The sequence below is a fragment of the Nipponia nippon genome, unplaced genomic scaffold (assembly GCF_047370975.1).
Source record: "Nipponia nippon isolate SJK-2023a ecotype South Korea unplaced genomic scaffold, ASM4737097v1 scaffold_11, whole genome shotgun sequence".
Taxonomy (NCBI): Eukaryota; Metazoa; Chordata; class Aves; order Pelecaniformes; family Threskiornithidae; genus Nipponia; species Nipponia nippon.
In genome coordinates, this window is record NW_028262302.1 from 27,846,096 (window position 1) to 27,866,015 (window position 19,920).

General features: G+C 49.3%; 1 protein-coding gene across 2 annotated transcripts in view; it reads right to left on the reverse strand.

The window, feature by feature from the left end:
• Positions 1–19,920, reverse strand: part of SAMD4A (sterile alpha motif domain containing 4A) — a 109,057-nt gene that overhangs the window by 60,606 nt on the left and 28,531 nt on the right. Inside the window, exon 1 of one of the 2 annotated variants that reach the window (XM_087746843.1) lies at positions 9,096–9,142. The exons of the other annotated variant lie outside the window; for it this stretch is intronic. The gene's annotated coding sequence lies outside the window, so the exon portion shown is untranslated. Of the gene's footprint in view, positions 1–9,095; positions 9,143–19,920 lie in introns of those variants that run through there. 2 annotated transcript variants of the gene reach the window in all.

Sequence of the window (19,920 nt, forward strand, 5' to 3'; positions counted from 1 at the left end):
CAGACAGCAAAGGAGGAGAGAAAGCAAAGACCATCCTTAAACACCTAGGGAAATACCACAAGGCTCCGGCGGGACAACATGGTCTGTTCGATTGTGAAATCTCCATTTAACACTACGTTTTTGAGCCTTAAGACTGATGTAGAAAACCAACTGCTCTCCCAGCTCCGAGCAATGATGATTTCAACACTCCTCAGTGCCTGAAATTTGAAAAGCTTTTACCAGTTAATGCAAGTTTTCAGTCAAACCAAATTCCTTCCTCCTCCTCTCCCCGCCTGGCTAAAACGTCCATTTTCAACTACCAAAAAACCACAAGAAGGATTTGAGAGGTCATTTTCTTGACCGAATTCCATAAAATTTGGGAAGAAATTTCCAACAAAATGGAAACCAGGTATTTTTGTGGAGGGAGAGGGAGGTACAGATTTTCCTGCAGAGGAAAATCCCCTCCCGTGCATCCTGTTGTTTTCCCCTGATGAGCAGCAACACATTGCAATAACCCACCCGGAAAGATTCAACCTACTCTGCTCACAGGTGATGAACACAAGAAGTGACAGGATTTCTGGAAGCTGCTGACCCCTCTCCTACCCTCCAGGTTACTGATTACAGCTGATCAGCAACCGCGCTCCTCAAGCGGCTCCGAGCCCATCAACAGCGACATCGTGGTAAATGCACAGAAATCTAGTAAATTAGGAGAGCTCCGCAACGTGCTCTGGGATTTTGCAGTGGGTAAATCCTGCCTCACCACTCCTGGCAGTCACCGTAAGTTGTTCCTGCGATGCCTCAAGCCCTAATCGCATCCCTGCAAACAGCACGCAGAAACAAGAGGTGAGAAACGCGTACTGCTGGATCCTCAGAAATGGTGCTAGAAGCTTTTCTGGGCTAGAAGCAAAGTTGGAAAAACACAGTAAGACGATGAGCAACCAAAAATACAGATGCAACTGGCGGGAGTAGTAGCTTATACACTGCAGGGGACCACGGGGAAGGTCCAGGTGCCACAACCTGGTTCAAAGCTGTGCCAGGGGAGGTTTAGACTGGACATTAGGAAGCATTTCTTTACTGTGGTCAAACACTGGAACGGGCTTCCTAGGGAGGTGCTGGGTGCCCCAAGCCTGTCAGTGTTTAAGAGGCATTTGGACGATGCCCTTAATAACTTGCTTTAACTTTTGGTCAGCCCCAAACTGGTCAGGCAGTTGGACTCGATGATTTTTGTAGGTCTCTTCCAGCTGAAACACTCTATTTAGGGACATGGTTTAGACATTTTAGGGATAAATTTATTTAATGTCCAATTTAGGGACATTATCCTATTCAGGGACACGGTTTAGAGGTGGGCCAGGCAGTTAGGTTAACAGGTTGGACTTGACGGTCTCAGAGGTCCTTTCCAACCTTAATGATTCTATGATTCTATTCTATTCTATTGCATTCTGTTCTGATCCGTTCCACTCCGTTCCGTCCTGCTCCATTCTGTTCCATCCTCTCCTAATGCAATCCCATGGAGCTGGGCTCTGCTGCAGGCAAGTCTACCCTGCAGAAGGACCCGATTGCCAAATACCTCCAGACTCTGGCTGGAGAGGTGCAAACTGCGCCCACCCAGCACGGAAGAGCCAGCAAAAGGCTTTATCGCATCGCGACGTGGCGACAGCATCGTCCTGCTCAGCGCTACGCCTGCAACCTCCATCTCAGGGGGAGATTTGGTCTACATCCCCGTTCCCCAATGGAAGAGCAGAGCTCCAGTGCTTCCCAGCTCAAAGGGATTCCTACAACAGCTCAGGTCCTCCAGGTCTCCAACTCTCCCTGTGGGGTGTGAAGGGAAACTTCAGGACGGGGCTTATACAACTGTGCGTTATCATCTGGTGTCTCCTCCTGGTATTAGAGGAGGAGATGGTATTTCTTAGCTAACGTAAAGCCAGTACAGTATCTCACGTAGAGGGCTGCTTTTGCAGTCAGCAGCCTTTCACTAAAGCCTGCTAACGACACTCTTCCACCAGCTACCCCAGGTTTGCTCCTTGAGGAAAAATGCCTTAAGTAGAGGGGAATTGCAGGCTGCAGCTCTCCCGCACGCTGGCAATCCCATAAAGAAAAGCACTCACACAAGTAATGCTTGCAAAGCCTCTGCTCCTCTTCTGGGCTACTTTGCAAACAGCAACACAGCAAGAGACTTGTTAAAGGCAAAAACTGGACACCAGGAACAAATTCCCTGACCTGCCACTTGCCACGGTCCCTTTGCTGCCGTGGAATATGCACATACGGTCACCGGACAACAAACTGCAATTCTCAACGTGAAGCGCCATGACAAGAAAAGCTGCAAAATACATAGTGAGAAGTTTTATACGGAAACACAGCAGGAGGGAATGTTATTCCCAGAGATGCTTCTCCATCAGAGGCTGACAATCGGTTCAGAGCGCAAAACCGCACCAGCTTCAGCAGGACCAGCTCGCAGCAGCACAGGGAGGAGGTGGGGAAGGCGGTGAGAAGCCCTGGTTTCCCAGTCCCACCAAATACCACTGGGGAAAAACTGGAAAACAGTTTTTGGGGAGAGATGATAGATGCAATAAATTCCTGGCTTGATAAAGCAACCAACGCGAGGCCACGCTCAGGTTTCAGACCTTATAACGGCCACCACTGTTTGCAGAAGAAAGTTATTTCGGGGTGAAACCTGATCGGCTCTCGGGGCAGCCAGCACAAAGGCCGGGAGCAGCGCCTCGCCGCTCGCCTGGGGACGCAGCTGCCAGGGACCTGCCTGAACCGCAGCGCCGGCACTACCTGCTGCCCCTCTCCTGCGCCCTCCGTGTCGCACGGTGCCTGCCTATGTCACTGACGCCAATCCAGATGCGATCAGGCTGCTGAACCCAAGATAGAATAGAATAGAACAGAACAGAACAGAATAGGACAGGACAGGACAGGACAGGACAGGACAGGACAGGACAGAATAGAATAGAATAGAATAGAATAGAATAGAATAGAATAGAATAGAATAGAATAGAATAGAACAATATAGAATATTATTTATTTTCTCCTGGGATGCCAGAGGACTTTCAACCCCTGCATGACTTCCTAAAACCCTTTCCCCTCCGCCGTGCTGAGAGCACAAGCAGCAAGGACTCCTGCTCGCAGGAGTTGACGTGGCCAGACCGATCTCGCTGCTTCGTTAGCGCTCAGCGAACTACCTGCAAAAGCTGCAGAGATGCAAGGCTGGAGCTCGCCAGCATCTCCTTCATCCTCAGCCCAGCCTTTCCTCTCTTTCAAGTACTTTGACACGAGTTTAAAGCTTTCTGCAACTTTGAGTGGTGCCACAGGAGACATGGCAGGACGCCCTGTCAACGGAAGATGAGTAGTGAAGTCAGAGCTCTTCAACCCCTGCTGTCCTCCTCGACATCGAGGTTGCCATTCCCCGCTGCTCCGTATCACAATGATTTTCCACTATACCAAATGAATACAGAATTGGGTTAAAAAACCATTCCCCCACCCTCAGCCGTCCCATTCAGCGGTGCAAATAACAGCCTGATGAGGTGGTGGAGAATCATCTCCCCGTGACTCAGATCTGCCTACGGGTGGGTGATGTCCAGGAGGACCCGTGGATCGCCGGTCATGGCATGACCAACCGCTGGTGTTTCACAGGGCTCTGCGTGGCTGATGGGATCAGGAATGAGCCTCCCTGGCGGGTTAACGCGGGTGCCCGTCAGCCAAAGCTGCTCCTGTGGCAACTCACCCCTGCCAGCCGGGGACCTAAAACCGCCTGCCCGCCCGCCGGAGGAGAGGAACTGCAAATGTGGCAAGGGGATGTGGGAGGTTTGGGCTTTAAGAGAGGAAAATAACATTCAAATGCTGGGGGAAAAAAAACCAGCAACCCAACCTCTGAGAACACTTCTGCCATCTTCTTTTGTTTGAGGCGTTTTCTGGGTAAACCCATGAAATCGGAGGTACCCAACAGCCGCACCGGCTGCTGTGTCCTGCGCAAACCTTGCATTAAATGAGCTTTTTCTCCCCTGGATCTTGCAAGGAAAAAGTCGGTTTCTCCAGCCTGGCTAAACAACTTCACCGCACTGAAATGCAACCCACTTCCAGCTCTCCCAGCGTTGGGGATTACTGGGTTACAGATACGTGGCCTCACCATACGAAACCAGTTTCCTGGATACTTGCACCACGGCCTCTAAATTCTGTTGTGGTCTGGACTGCATGGGCTGCTGGGTTTAATATTTTCGGATGCTGAAAGCAAGGCCAGCTCACTGCGAGTCCCAGCCATTTTCTTTAACCCTTTTTTTTTTTTGAAGGCACATTTTCCTTGATGCTGCAGAAGAGAGGCAAGCTGCGGTGCGGGAGGACACAAGGATGGCTCTGGGGCACAGCTGGGTCCTTCCATCCTCTGACCTCTCAGCACACCATTTGTAACGGACCTGATGGGGTCCTGAAAATACAGTTGCTTCTAATCTCTATTCATATAAAGACCAAGTGAAGTTACTTTTCATTATGTAAATATGTCTGTTATGAATATAATTTATGGCTTGGCATTATTCAGTGAGATTAATGAAGCGTCCTTGCTTCTAAAGATAAAACATCTTTCCAAATACTTCCTATACACATATTGTTTGTTCAGAGTTTCTGCATTATTCATCTGTAACATTAGGGCACTTCTGTAATGGCTTTCCCTTAGCAGTGCCACACAGTGGGCTGCTCCAGGCCGGGACGAGGAGACTCGGACCCGCCTCCTTCTCCTGAACAGGACAGTTTAAGTCCTCCGGGATTCTCCAGATGAACGGGGCTGAGACTTCTTTCTCTACACCATTTCTCCCCAGAAGTCTCCTAGTCTTTCACAGTGGGGGTTTATCTTCCAGCCTCCTCCTGAAGGATTTTTCTGGGCAAAACCATGAGGGAGGTCAAGCTGATGCTGGTGATGACAAACACGTCTGATGGATGCAATTCAGCTTTGCAACCCGGCCGACCGCTGGGTTGCAACACCGCAGGTTGGCTCCTGGTCATATTCTGACCATAGATTGATGCGACCCAGAAAGCCCTGAATGATTTGTACCTTCCAGTACAAAACATCTCTCCACCTCACATAGTGAAGACCCACAATAGCTCTTGAGATCCAAGTGACAGGGGTGCTGGGCTGTCCTCGAGACCTCTCAGTCCTGCAGCACCTTCTTTGCTACAGTCGGATGCTGGGGATGCTCTGGGTGTCTTGCCGGGCAAGTTTCCCCAAACTTCTACGAGAAGCCAAGGCTGCTAGCGTAAGAAGTAGCATCTGATCAGCCAATGCATGACTTTGAGTAAGGACATGTTTGTCATTTCTTCCTGGCCTATTTCACAAGCTCTGTGGCTACTGTTATGCCCTGGGCATCTTCACAGCACATGGGGTGAGGCCTTAAAGGGGAAAAAAAAAAAGCTCTCTGGCAATGTGATTGCAGCCAGCTGCAGAGATCAAAGCTGTGGGCACCAACTCCATTGAAACTTCAACACCCAGCAGGCAAGAAGACCTCACCCAAGAGCCAACAACAGGAAAGCCAACCTTGCTGCAGACTTGAAGCAGAGCCCCGATGCTGTACACTCCTGAAAAACGTTGCTCTTGTGACAGTACTGTGCCCGATGAGCCAATGTGGGGAGACAGGACCCATCTGATAGACCACAATTTTAGGAACGTCCAAGCCAAGCCCATCAGGTAGTCAGTGTTACCCTTTCAGTGCAGAGCGCATGGTCCCCAACCTTGCTCACAGCCCTGCAGAGCACTGGAGATCTGGACCTGGGCAACGCTGTCTTGCACTGCCCAAAACCAGACTCTGGTGCAATGCTGGCCGCACACCTCACACCAAGAGAAACCTGCCACCGACCTTGCTCCAGAGATTTCAGAGAATCGCATCTGCTGCATGTTCAGAGCTGAAGAAAACCCTCGGTGCCAGCAGAGGAACAGGCAGGGAAGAAGGCAGCGAATACCTCCATCACTGTATGAAATCATACAAATCCTCAGCGACCAGCATTCAGAAACTTGCTTTTGATCTCAGGTTACGCCTGTAGCACCTCTTTCACGAAACCTGTCTTTCATAAACAAAATCAAGCCCAGGGGACACAGAAGGTAATCAAACATCTCAGCTTGCTATTGAATTACCCAAAATAAACAGCACGTTCACAGTATCAACCCAAACTTTGTTCATCCTCCCTAGCTATCACCATCTCAGCCCTTTGAATGCTGGTGTCTTTCAGCAAAGCGTGTCATGCCATCTTCGTCATCCTCGCTACATTACTGTAGCAAACCAAAACCTTCGCTTCAGCCAAGACCTCCCCTTGCTACGCGTGTTATCACACCGGATAGAAAGATAACTCCAGCCTCAAAGACATACACTTCACGGAAGAGCTCTTCATAACCCTGAGGAGCAGCACTGGAAAACATCATCTCTATCGACCAGCACCTATGGTAGCAAAATTCCCAGCTCCCACAAAATTATTTCCAGTTAAGACAGAGAAGTCCGACTGCCTCCATCTCCCACCCACAGCCCCAGGTGTCCTGCAGAAACTACAGCTCCCAGAGACTTGCCCTCATCTTGTAATGAAAGGTTAGCTTCCAGAAAACAAAGAGGACTCAGTGCAATGTGGTGGAAGGAGCATTAGTTTATGCACTAGGGAAAATTTGTTTGCAGTAAGGGCACCAAAGCACTGGACCAAGGAGCTAGGACAATCTTCTTCATGGGAAGAGTTTAAGAGCAGAGAAGACAAGTGTGTCCAAAATGGCCCAACACTACCAGTGCAGAAAGACGGATAAGTCATCTCAATGCTCCTTCCAGTAGTCTATATAGTAGTTACCTTCAGTAACTTTATACACAATATAAAGATAAAAACATTCATTCAGAAAACTGAAAGTTAACCGGTTCAAAGGGCGGCTGCTCTGCCTGTTCTTGAGGATCCTGCACACATCAACTGATGCTCCCCCTGCAAAGCAAGGGAGGACCGCACGCCTTCCCATGCATCTTCTGCCAAGGCAAAGTTAAACTCCACTCCACACAGAGGTGCAGAGATCCTCCTTGGCTGAGCCGGACAGCTACATTTACTTAAAAACAAATATGTAGGACAAAAAGTGCTTTTCCTGAGCTTCCTGAGGCACGCGGGTTTGATTAGAAGGCATAGGGCTGGTGGGGAGGGGAGTCTTGCTGAACAGCTACAGTAGGTGATACGGCTGAACATCTGAAAGGCTGGAAAAATAGCTTTAGAAAGCATTAGCTCCCACACTTTCATGTAATCAGATACAATGCTAGCCAACAAAATCCTGGTTTTAATAGCCAATCCAAGTTTTACTTGGCTGGCAGACAAAATTTGCTTTCTGTTTTTTAACTCCAGCATAAGTCACTCTTGAGAAACAGATTTTGCCTGCATCATATTTTAAACAAGTCAATAAAAATGTGATTTAGAGGAGTTAGTATTAAAAGGTTGGGGTGAGGTTTTTCCATTTCTTGTTCCTGAGCAAATGTTATACTCCCATCTATCTGTCTGGCATGTACGAAGCCTGTCTAGAGCAGCTCCTCTGGAGTATGTGTGATCCCCAGTGATTTATGAATGATTTTCCATCACTCTCAGTGGATATATTCTGGTTTATAGCTATCTTATTGACATGCTCTTTGTATCATGCTGCTCCTTCCCTTAACATCTTCACGTCTGCACAGGTAAGACAGCAGCTTGCAGGTAAGACTCTCCATGGAGAAAAAAGGCTGTCCATCCAAGTGGATGTCATGTATTCAACAGGAAAAATCAGAGCTCCCACCGTTAGCATCCTTCAAAAGAAAACACCCGTTTCCAGGGCACAAGGAGAAAAAGGATCCCAACAACTTGACAATTTTACTTTTATCAAATTTAACAGTTTTCAGGCAGACAGTTACCTGCAAATAGCTGGAATAAATATGCAAGACCACTATGATTAAAGGATGTGAAACGAAAAGGCTTGATATATGCAATCTCAACTAATACATATATAATATACATATGTATTTGGACAATTAGGCAAGTTTCCCAAGAAAAGATCATTCTAAACATCTAAAGACAGGGCACATCTGTATTGCAATGTATTCTTACAATACATTAGTACAGGATATATTATTACAAATGGGATTTTTTTGTCTTCACGGGTCAATTAAAAAACCCAACAGGTTGCTAGGAGCCCTTTAAGGCTTTCTTTTTTTCATTTTTTTTTCAACCAGCCATCCATGATCAGGGAAAGGACCCCTGAGACCGGGAACCTGTCAGGGAAGCCCGCATCCCTGTGACCGGCTGGGCGGGAGGCAAGGCAGTGCATTAGATACAGCAAACACATGACCGCAGATCTAAAAATACACTTGCGGTATCACGGCAGGCCAAGAATAGATGGGAGGGGGATGGATGAAGCCGTTGCAACAGGATTTTCTTTGTTTTATCTTTTCACACCTACCGAAGGCTGCAACTGCGAAAGACCAGCCCTGCGAGATGAATCTACATACTTGGCTCCATGCAACATCCATCCCTAGGGAATGACCAGGTGATGCCAGCAGCACCAGCAAGCTTTGCTGCTTCCCCCAGTTGCACCAGTACCTGGGAAACCAGCAGCAGGACAGGCTTCTTGGGCACCACTGCCTTGGGCTCATTTTGACACCTTTTGGAAGAAAAATGAGCGCGGTGGCTGTAGCTGCAAGGCTGCCTGCGACGCCGTGCTCCCCGCGGGGAGAGGAGCGCGCCTGCAAGATCACGAGCGAGTGTCTTCCCCGGCTGAAGGGATCAAAAACCCTATTGAAAGCAAGGAGTTATTGATCTGCTCGTCACAGCGTGGGGAGGGAAAAAAGTCCGACCTGCCTAGAACATGCACATTTGAGCGCAGAGTGTGAAGAAAGGCCCCGCCAGGCACTGCATGAAGGTAACTTCATAGGGAAGAAGTAAAGAGAGATCACAGTCACCGCCGGGTAACCTAAGGGCCTGCCACAAGGTTGTAACATCCTATCTTCTCCCCGAAAAGGCATCAGCATTTTCAGGACATGCATTTTGAGACAAGGCGGGAGCCTAGGCAAGAAACGCAGCAGGTCGGGTGAAAGACGCCTCCTGCGCCAGCTAAAAAAAATAAACCCACCAAAAAACCACATTATGACACTACTCACAGATTCATGAGCCGGTCGATGTGTGGGCCAGGAAGGGCTGTGCTGGTCATTTACTCCAATTTGCTGAATTAAGAGAGTAAAAAGAATTTTACAGCCGGGAAGCCCTGCACCCTGGCCCGCAGCACCTACACCAGGTACCCTGCGGGAAGCTGACATCCCTGATTTGAACCCCGTGCAGAATCCACCCGAGCCCCCGGTAAGCTGCTGCAAAGGTTATTTACACGACGAGCTAAAAACCCAAACCCCATCTCCAGCCTGAATGTCTCCAGCATCCACTTCCAACCCTTCGTGCTTTTAAAACCGGCTACCAACCGCTGCTGAAACCGCCCGCGTCGGTATTCATACACAGACGGATCAATTCGCCGTGTCCTCCTGGATAAACTAAAGAGACTGAGTTTCCTTAATCATTCCCCCAAACGCAGGCTGCCACAAACACTTCTCCCAGGTGCCCTATCTGCTGACAGGGGACTAACACAGAGATTTATCCCTCAGGCAGTGCCTCTTTTATTCATTGCTTTATTCCTGGCCGAAGAGGCCCTGACCTCCCGCATCGTCCGTAACGATTGCATTCAACAGCTTCCTCGAAGGAACCGCTGCTTAATATGCAAACCGGACAAATCAACTTTCCGTTCAAGTTCATCAGCATTTAAACGAGGGCAGGTCGCTGCCGCTGCACAGCGGGGCTCTGACTCACCAGGTCTAAGGACAAGGGGAGGAATTATGCTAAATACACCCGTCGTATTGATCCCAAACCCAGCGGGTCCATCACCCCGACACACATCTGACTCCAGATTAGCGTCTCCAGCAGCCGGTCCTCTCTTAGTCTGCAGCCAACACGCCTTCCCAAAGCCTGGTTTTGCTGCAAGGGAATTTATTATGAGACTCGGAGGGAAGAGCTTGCCCATCCTTCCCTCCTTGAGGCTTGCAACCCCCGTGCAAGCCTGGCACTCGGCATCCCAGGGGAGATGCGACCCACAGCACCGTGGGGTGCAACGCTGTGGAGGAGCCTCACTTTTGCTTGTGGAGGAGCTCGCAAGGAGGAGAGGCAAAAACCTCGCTCCCACCTCTGCACCCACACTGTAAATTCAATTACACTCTTCTCCTTTGGCGTAGAGCTTCGTGTTGCCCCTCGCCACCTCTGCGAGCACCCCCAGGTCTCCTCTCCATCCCCATCTCCCTGCTTTTTCCTGCATGGTGGGTGATGGGAGCTGCACCCTTTCACTCCCAGCTGGGAGGCAATGAAGAGGCTGGTTTGTAGCAAAACCACGGGGCCAGGCACCAGCAAGGGATGGATGCAGCAACGTAACGGCTAGGGACAAGTCCTGCCGGCAGCATCACCGCCCGAGGAAATTAGGGGATTAGGGAGAAGTCCAAAGCAGCAGCTACGACCAGGCTGCGCAGGGACTTGCGTTGTATCTGTGCTTCCAGGTGAGGAACCGAACGCCGCCATTGGCAGGCGAGCGAGGAGATAGGCATGAAACAGGGCTGGGCTCCTTATTTTCTCCCCCCTCACACCCCTTCTTCTTCAAGGGCTGTAAAGTGCCTGAAAATAGAACATTTTTAGATGGAAAAAAAAAAAAAAACAACTAGGTCAATCAGCTAATAGGTGTGATTTAAGAGAAAAATCGCAGTGTTTGTAATGGGCTAAAAACGGTGCTGATGCGTTGCCGAAAAAAATATAATTAAGAGGCTTTTTAAAGCGGCGCTTCCCCACCCCAGCCGCAGAAATCACAGCTCACACTACCAGTATTGCTTCCACCTCATGGAGCAGGAATGCGCTGGCGTGCCGCAAGCTGGCCGAAGAATGCGGAGTTTCCGTGGGCCGGGAGAAGATCCCGAACGGCAGCGGTTCCCGGCATTCCTTCGTGGGTACATCACTGCTATCCAGTTATAAAGCACAGCAACGGAAATTGGGCTGGGGGGGGGGGATATATCTGACATTTTAATTCTTTTGGCTTTTAAGGAAGGGGTCTGGGAAAGCAGGTGTAGCCTAGCGGATAAACGAATGAAATAAAAAATTAGAAAATTAATCGGATGGGCAATGGGGCATCTCTTATTCGAGGCTCTTCCCGCAGATGGCCTGGGAAGACCTACGACAAGTACTTATATAAAGAACGCACCTTTCAACAGCGTTCATTCAAGAACGAGCTTCTTGGAAGAAAACTCTGCCCTAATTAGGTGCAGATGGCCCAATTCGAACAGGCAAGGGACACAGCCAGGGAACTGCCGAGCGGAGATCTCCGGCCCCGCGGTACGCAAGGGGTCATGCCGGCAAACCCCCTGCCAGCCCTCGAAGCCCAAACACCAAACCCCAACTGGTGCCTGAAAGAGGAAAGGGGACTTTTCCTGAATTCTCCCAGGGCTTTACAACGACCCAGCCTATGTCCTGTGCCCCTCAAAGTTTGCTGGAGCCAAACGGCCGTGAGCTTGACTTGCATCCTTAGGTACCCCCACGGGTCCTGTAGCTCCGGAGACCGAGCAGAGAGCTCGGGCGAAGCCGTCGCCTCGCGTCCAAGATGCTTGGGAAGCATCTCTGGGGACATCCCCACCCACTCCACTCTGCCAGAGAGGAGCAAAGTGGATGAGTCAGACCCAGAAAGTTCATTCCCTCAACTTCTGCTCCTTGCTATAATTATCCTTTGGGGTAATTAGATAAGCAGCCCTTCCTTTAATCTTGCCATAGCTAAATTGCACGTGGTACCATCCACCTTGGGGGCTGGGGGCTTTCATCTTCACCCAGCCCAAACACAAAGCCATTTGGGACCAAGCCTAAACGCACGTAGGCTGGAGGTGATGGGGGGAGAAGGGGTCAGGGGAAAAAGGAGGGAACAAAAGGAGAGGCAGGGAGAGCTGCTCATCTTGAGAAGCTGCTGCTGTAGGTTAAAGCCCAATTACCCCATTTTGAGGTATTCCACCTCCCTCCAAATACCCTAGCAAGGAGCCGGCACATCAGGCGTGCCAAGCCCCAGCAGCAACCCGCTGGAAAATTTTGGCTGGTGCCTCCCCCTCCCTCCGCACAAACCCTCGCTCTCCCTCTCTCGCAGGCACGCACAGGGAAAGGGAGGGAGAGAAGAGAAAAAAACCACAAGCAAATGTTCTGGTGCAGCATTTCCCCTCGTCAGACTCTCGTACTTGAGATTCGAATCATGTTTAGGGAATTAAAAAAAATAAAAGCTCTTCCCCTGCGCCGGAGGCGGCTCCAGCGGGACACACTGCTCTCGCTCGAGCAATACCCCACCGGTGCAAACATAAACCCCTCCGCAAGAGCTTAAATGGATTGGAAAATAATTAAATGTTACTGGCAAATTTAATTTTTATTTTTTTTAATATGGAAAAAATAATCATGGTAGACGATATACATTGGGAAACCTCCAAGACTTTGACCTTTAAATTAGCAGCTAGGACAGTCAGACAAGTATGCTTGAGGATTGCACATACATGCAAAGAAGCTCCAGAGGTTTTTCCAAACCCTCCGCAAACAAACCACACACCTCGTTTAAAAAAAAAAAGGAAAAAAAAAAACACCCTGTTTTCTTCTCGATTCGCATGTTAGGGGAGGCAGATACTCAAGTCAGCGTTACAGATGACATTACTCAACTCTGCACCGCACTCTGGGAGATTTTATTTCATGTGGACTCTCAGCTGAATAGGAGGAATGAGCCCTCTCCCCGAATTTTAAAAAGAAAAAACAAAAGGAAAACAAAGGGCTAGATTCCTAATTACTCTAAGGAGTCTTTACATTGCTCTGACAAGGAAAAAGAGGACGGGGAAGCGTGCAGAAGAAATCCATTCATCTTCTGAGAGTCCTTTGCTCAGCCAAAATAAGATGATTCAGCTTAAAACCAAAAACCCTTATATTGAAGCGACGAACAAATCCACTTTGGTGCAGAACGATGCGGGGGACTTAAACCTTATCTCTGGAAAACTGGCATCAGAGCTAACAAACCTGATGTGAACGTTTCCCCCCTGCCTCCCCTATGGTAGCTGTAGCTGCACAATGTTTCCAGCGCTTTGGAAAAATAGTTTCAGGTTCTGCTGCCTCTATCTTGGCACCTAAACCAAGTTTCCATTAGTTAAAGGCTGAGGGATGATTTCACTTTGGAGCTGAAATGGGGAAACCAGCAAAATGAGTAAGATGCAGCTAAACATACGCTTGTGTCTTAAGCCAGCACTGAAAATTGGGGTTTTATCAGCCTTTTTGGGGGGACTGCCTTACCCGATATGCATGGGGAGATGCTTTTAAAGCGGATTTCTGAGCTGCGTGCCAGCAAATGCACCACCATCAGGGATACTCGGGGATGGTGTGGGACAGCCGGCGGGGAGGAGACACCCCGGGACGGAGCCCAGGAGGGTGCGGGGGTGCCCGGGATGGGCAGGGGTACGGGGAGGAAGGGATCCAGCCCAGGAAAACACCCCGGGATCCAACAGGGTCTCCCCAGGCAGCAAAGGTGCTGTAACACAGCAGACAGGGAAGCTGATCTCCGACTTGCTGCCAACAAATGCCGAGGTTATTCACGTCCAAACAAATAATTCTTCTATAAATAACACAGCCGCTCCGACTTCCTGAGCAAAACCCATCTTTTCTGGAGCTCCGAGAGGTGGAAGGAAACGGCGTCGACTTGAGGAGCTCACGGCAAGCAGCTGAACTCCCCAACACCCCTGCGGGGGGAACGCAGACCTGCTCCTCCGTACGCTGTCCCCGTCCCCCCAGTGTGCACACACGTGCCGGCTTGTGCACGTACGACACGTGCAAGCTGCCGTGCATAGCCCTGAGCAGCTCGGCTCCTGCAAACACAGCACAAGGAAACTTGTTTTTCCTTCTTTCTTGACTTTTTCCTTCTTTTTATGCAACAATAACGAGCTTTGCAGTGACAAGCCATTAAGTGGCAGCTCCTCACATATATTAAAGACGCTCCTTTTAGCCACCGCTTCTCTGACCGAGCACGACAAAGGCATCTCGGAGTCAATAAGCACCAAGGTACATCCTCGGCGAGGAGTCAGAACATGCTGCCGGCTTCCCCGAGCAGCGGGGACCCAACGGGGACACAGGCCGGGCGCACGATGGAGGTGGGAAAGGTGCAGGTATTCCCCACGAAACGGTTCCCTCCCCCTGCACCCAGCAGAGGCAAACCCCGCAGGCTGCACCCATTTAGCCTTTCTTCCTGCACCAAGGCCACCCTGGGGATGCCACAGTGGGGGGGACAGCTCGGCTTGAGCACGGGGGAGCGCTCCAGGATCCGCTCATCTCTGGAGCATCTTGCTGCTGAGCTGCCTGAATGAGCCACGAGCCTCCCCTCCCTCCGTGGGTACAAAAATAGCCGTGGTTCGGTGCACCTGAGCCCTGCCCCAAGGGAGCCGGTGAGGCCGTTCCCAAAACCACACGCTCCCTGAGTCAGACCCATCCGTCTAGACGGAGGACATTCCTCACCCCACCATCAGCCCGGCGGCTGGTACGAGCCGTGTCCTCACTTGTCAAGGACAGGATCCACAGCGAAATCTCTCGAGGGCAGCCAGAAGCAGCATCCCGACCTTCCCAGGGAAGTCAACGATGCTCCGAGAAGATGTTTTGGCACCCGCATCCCCTGGACCGCGGAGGGTGCAGCAGGGGAACGCTCGGGCATCTCCTCCAGTCCCGGGAGGTCTGCAGAGAGGCAGCGCCTGGCCGGACACCTTGGACACCAGGGTTAACCAAAAGCCTGTCTAGAGGTCCAAGAGGATCCTTGCTAGATGGAAATCAAGCCCCCAAGGGCAAAGGATGGATCCTGTACCATTGCCCAGCCCTAAGGTGCTACCGCAGCTGGAGGTGTTGGGAAAAGCAAGCCATCGCATCTCCAGACATCTAGTACTTCAGAGAAAAACACACAAGATCTTCGCTAAGAGGTCTGAACCATACCCTCTTCTCTCCAGCAAGGAGAAGAAAACCAGTACGGATGATATTTCAAAGCAGAGCAGCAAAATTGGTTTTTTTTTTTTTTCTGCTTTTAAGGAAAACTGGGCATCTAAGACACACAAAGCCCTGAATGCTTCTTCCCCTTTGCAGCTGTTCTGTAACTACAGCTGCATGCAGGTTCCTAAACCTCTGAACATTTGAGTCCCACTGATTTGCAACAGGTTGCAGACATGAAGTTATTTAAAGTGCTTTTAAAATATTAATTGGCGTTTGCCTTACAGAGGGGAAAAAAAAGGGAAGAGACGGAGATGGGAACCCCAGGGATCCAGACGATCCAATTTCGGGCACCTAATTAAAATTAAATTTCAATTAATTTCCAATTACTTTGTTTGAAACTTATTTTGTATTTATACTTTTTTGTTAGTTGCCTAAAAATGAGTATGTCCCTTTGGTTGCTTTTCAATTAAATATCATCTCGACGCTAAAATTAGTGCTTTTATTTGCTAACTCAGAGGTTATTCAAAATCCCTACACATTTAATTCAAGGACTTAGAGAACTTGACAGACATTCCCCACCTCCCTTTTTCACTACGGTAGGAACGATGAATCATTATATTTACTACACGCTCATTCTTCCCAGCGATGTGTTAAACTTCGCTCAAGTGGAAACCAAAGAGCAGAATGACAAGGTAGCTTCGGCACTGCGAAATACGTACGGAGAAAGCAAGGCGATCGAAGCTTGTTTCCCTTGTATTTCAGACTACCTGCTTTTTTATTTTGTCTTATTTTTTCTTATTAATTTTTAGATTTTTTTTCTGGTCGGTCTCAAGAGTTTAGAAGTGACAGATCTCACCTCAACTTGGGGGTTGAAGGGGAAAACATCCTCAGCCTCATCTCACCCCCGATGACTGTCTTTGCTTTGAAGGGACCAGCCACTGAACAGAACTAGGCAATTCAACAGAAAAGAAGAAAATTTAGCACTTCGATAACCTCTTTACAGGTACTTTACCATCGACTCCTCGCCCCCACAGTCTGACTTTCTTTAACACCCTGGCAGCAACCAAGCAGTCCTTGAAGAGTTAATATGAAGCACAGCAACTCATCACGGTACGTTTTTATCTTAACACAAACCGTCATCAGTTGATCTTTAATGTTCACTCTTTCCTTACAAAAAATATATTTTAAACAAACAGGGCTTTCTTAATTTTTATTTAGTTTATCTGCCCGTGTTCTGTATTTACATCCTGCACTTTGCCTGAATTCCCCAGCATTATACAAAGGCAGGGAGCTGCTGTGGGGAAGCCGGATGGCTGATGCTGTGATAAATACCTGTAGGCTCTCTGCCATCACTAATGAGTGACAATGTGTGTAGCAGTAGGGGAAAAAAAAAAAAAAAATGCTTCCCAAAAGTTGAAGTTAAAGTGCTCATCACTGGAAGGATTCCCGCTCGTTTCTGGAAGCCTGCATGCCAGAAAAAAAAAAAGAATCCAACAAAACCTGTGGGCGTCTGAAGACACCTCATCTTCGAAAGACTGAAGATCTGTTTTTCAATTGGCAAAAACATCCTTCGGCAGAAAGACAAATTGCAGACAGACGCAATTTGGTGTTGCTCAGGAGTAAACCTGCGCCACAGAGGCACCGCTGCTTGCAGGGACACGAAAACAAAAGCTGTGACAGCAGAGAGGGAGCGACTCGTGGTCTGCACCAGAAGCGCCACAAAAAGCCCTGCACCAGACTCCTTGCCCTTTTCAATCTGAATTTTTTTTTCTGAAGGCATTACTGACACAGCACGTATTTCTTCTTTGCCTCTTTTTTCCCCCAAAAAAACCTACAGATTTAAATCAGAGCTGCTTCTATTATGAACAGGGACTTCTTGGTCACTTCTTGAAGGTCTCTCCTCCCTTAGGATCTGACGTTCATCACTGCGCTCACTGCTTGAACACCAGCACTCCGGGGTCATGGCGATAGATGAGGACATAGAAAAAACTGAATATCCATTAAACAACGCAGTAAAGTGACTCTTCCGTGCCAGTCTATTATATATTCTTCCCAGGCTAAGCTCTCTGTGCTGCTGTACCAGGTTGGAGCCCTGGGCGACGTGACTGGCTCCCAATGGAGCCGAGCCAGGTTTGCAGGGAGCAGCGGGAGCCGTGGCCGTGCCAGATCATCAGCGACTTATCCGGGAGCACGCAGGAGTACTTGTGGCTGATGACAGAAAATAAAACGTCCACGCCAAGCCCAAGATGGGCACGCTGGAAGCACCGACCTCGGCGAGCGGTGCTGCAGCCCGGGAGCGGGTGTCACCGCAGCTGATGCTCCGACGTCCTCGATGTCACGCGACGGCATTTTCAGACTGCAAATGTGCCAGGCTGAAGCGGAGCACCACAGCCCCAGGGATGAGCCAGGATCCCTGGCAAGCGGGGCACAGCCTTGTGTCAGCCCTGAGTGATGCCCAGGGGGCTGGGGAAAGGGAAAAGGCAAGCTGCCAGCTCCCAAATGCCCTGTGCTTGCTCCCTGGGGCGACAGCCCGCTGCAAGGACAGTGATGCCCGCGCAGGGGGATCTGCGCTTCAGTTTGGGCAGCGGACGGGGACCATGCTGCAGCCTTCACGCTGCCTCCCCAGACCCACTGCAATCCCCTCCGCAAAGCCGCAGCAGGGACGAGTGCTACCAGCTAACGATGTCTCATTTAAAAAAGACCAAAGGAGCAAAAATGCATCATTCTGTTGGGGTTTTTTTTTGGTTGTGTGTTTTTTGGTTTTTTTATCTGCTCTGTGTTCACAGTTGAGTGACACTATCAGGTCTAAAATCACTTATACACACTTTCAAATTGCATATATCTTCAGTACATGAAGCTGAGAGATCCCTGGCACCAGCATGTGCCACAAAGGACTGAAATTGTCCATGCAATGCAGCAAGTTTACCCTTTTCCTACTTCTTGCTCCCAAAGGCTTTTCAATGCCCAAGACACCTTGGGTGCCATACAACAGCCTGCAACGGCCAAAACCGAGCTCCTGGTCCCCCTCCGTTAGGGAATCACCAGCTCCCCCAGCAGCACAGAGCCACAGCGACTGCTCTGATGTAAATGGGCACAAAAGGGGAAAAAAACCAGCCATGCTGTCCAGCAAAAATGGGTTTAAAAACCAATGAAATAGTCAAGAAGTTACTACTACCTTCAAATCATTAATGCAGAGCCTAAGAAATAATGTCAGCAAAACTGCAAAGCAAATGCAGTTTTTGGTTTTTAAACCATGCAAGCAGTAGTTCTTAAAAATTCAGCTTTTCCCTAGTTTTGTTTTCATTTTGAAATCTGTCAGTTTGAATCATTTCTCCAGTCCAGGAACGTGCTGTATGATCCTTCATCCTCAAAACAACAGCTTTGCTCACGACGCCTTTAGAAAGAAAGAAAAAATCTTTATGTTCTCTTACTCCATCCTCAAAGAGACCGGTTTGATTCCTGATGCTCCGGCATATTTCTGTCTTTTACCATACTTCAAGGCTATTTTCTCCCTGCCAAAATATGCAAAGAAGAGCAATACAAGCCCTGCAGCTCTGGGGGAAGGGCTAACCCTGCAGCTCTTATTATCTTTGGACGGGAAGAGGGAGAGAGACAGAGATGCTGTTAAGGCCTCGGATATTTCTAGATCCTACCGCTGCCCGGCCAAGGAAGTCTGAAACATAAAATGCCATTGGAAACATCATATGGGGCAGATAAAAAAACCACCCTAAGAGTCTAATTGGGTTTATTATCAGCATCTAGAGTCTCTTGCATATAGATTATGCCGGTTATACAGCTCACGTGTTGTACTTTACGAATTCAAACCAGCGCCAAACCTTCGCATGGAGGGTCATGTCCTCCTGAACACATCTCTGGTGTCAAACATTTTATGGACTTGAATGTTTCCTTGCCTTTGGGATGTGACACGATATCCAGCTGCACATCAAGCCAGGGGAAGAGTGAGCCTGAGGTCTGCATTGCTTCCCTGCGGTTCACAATTTGGTCCACAATTTTGTGTCCAAGCAGATAAGAGTTTGGTGTTAAGTAGTTCACAGCTGTGTGATGCTTTGAAGACACAAAGCGCAGAGTCTGTGCACATCGCTATTTTGTAGGATTAGCCCCATCTCCACCCTGCCACAGCCCTGACCAGCAAACGTAGAAGTTGGCAAGTGCAGTCTGCATCATCCCTGAACCGCTACGGTTGTGATGATCCACCGTCCCTAAATCTATGGTCCGACAGCACGGATGCTCTTCTCTGAGGATACATTTAAAATGGGGGTTTATATTAATTACTATGCTGAAAAGTCAGACAGAGAGCGAGCAAAGCTTCAAAGACTCATTTACTTCCCCCAAACAAGAAACAAAGTCCTTAAATCTGTTTTCCATTAGAAAAGAAGTACCCGAACAGCTTCCTATTGTTCTTCTGCTTATGGGGTCCGTTTCCCAAACTCACATCTCAGCCCAGTTGGTCTGGATGGAACTGAAGGACGTCCCCAGAAATGCTGTGTTTTCGGAAAATGACAATTTATACTGGGAAAGCATCGCTTTATAGGTCTTGCTACTGGGAGGATTTCCCATGCATCTGCTGGTCAGTCATCAATAGGGCTGGCCACACGTCCCATCGGGGTGCCCCAGCCCAAATCCCCTATTGGGCCGAGGACACGGCACTGTGCAGGTTGCAGGTGAAGGGATATAGCAAACCATATGGGTACGGCAGGAGCTGGACGACGCACACACGGGCTACCCTTAACCTCCCCAATTTCAGCACCGAGGGTCCCGGCAGCATGGGGTTACAGAGCAGGCAAATGACCCCGGCTCGGTGTTTCTCACATACCTGGGGCATCCCCAGCTGTTAGCCCCGTATGCTACAGCCAAAGGAAAGCTCTCAGGTTTTCATCCACAGCTCCCTAAAACAACGGGCATCTGTTCACCGACTCC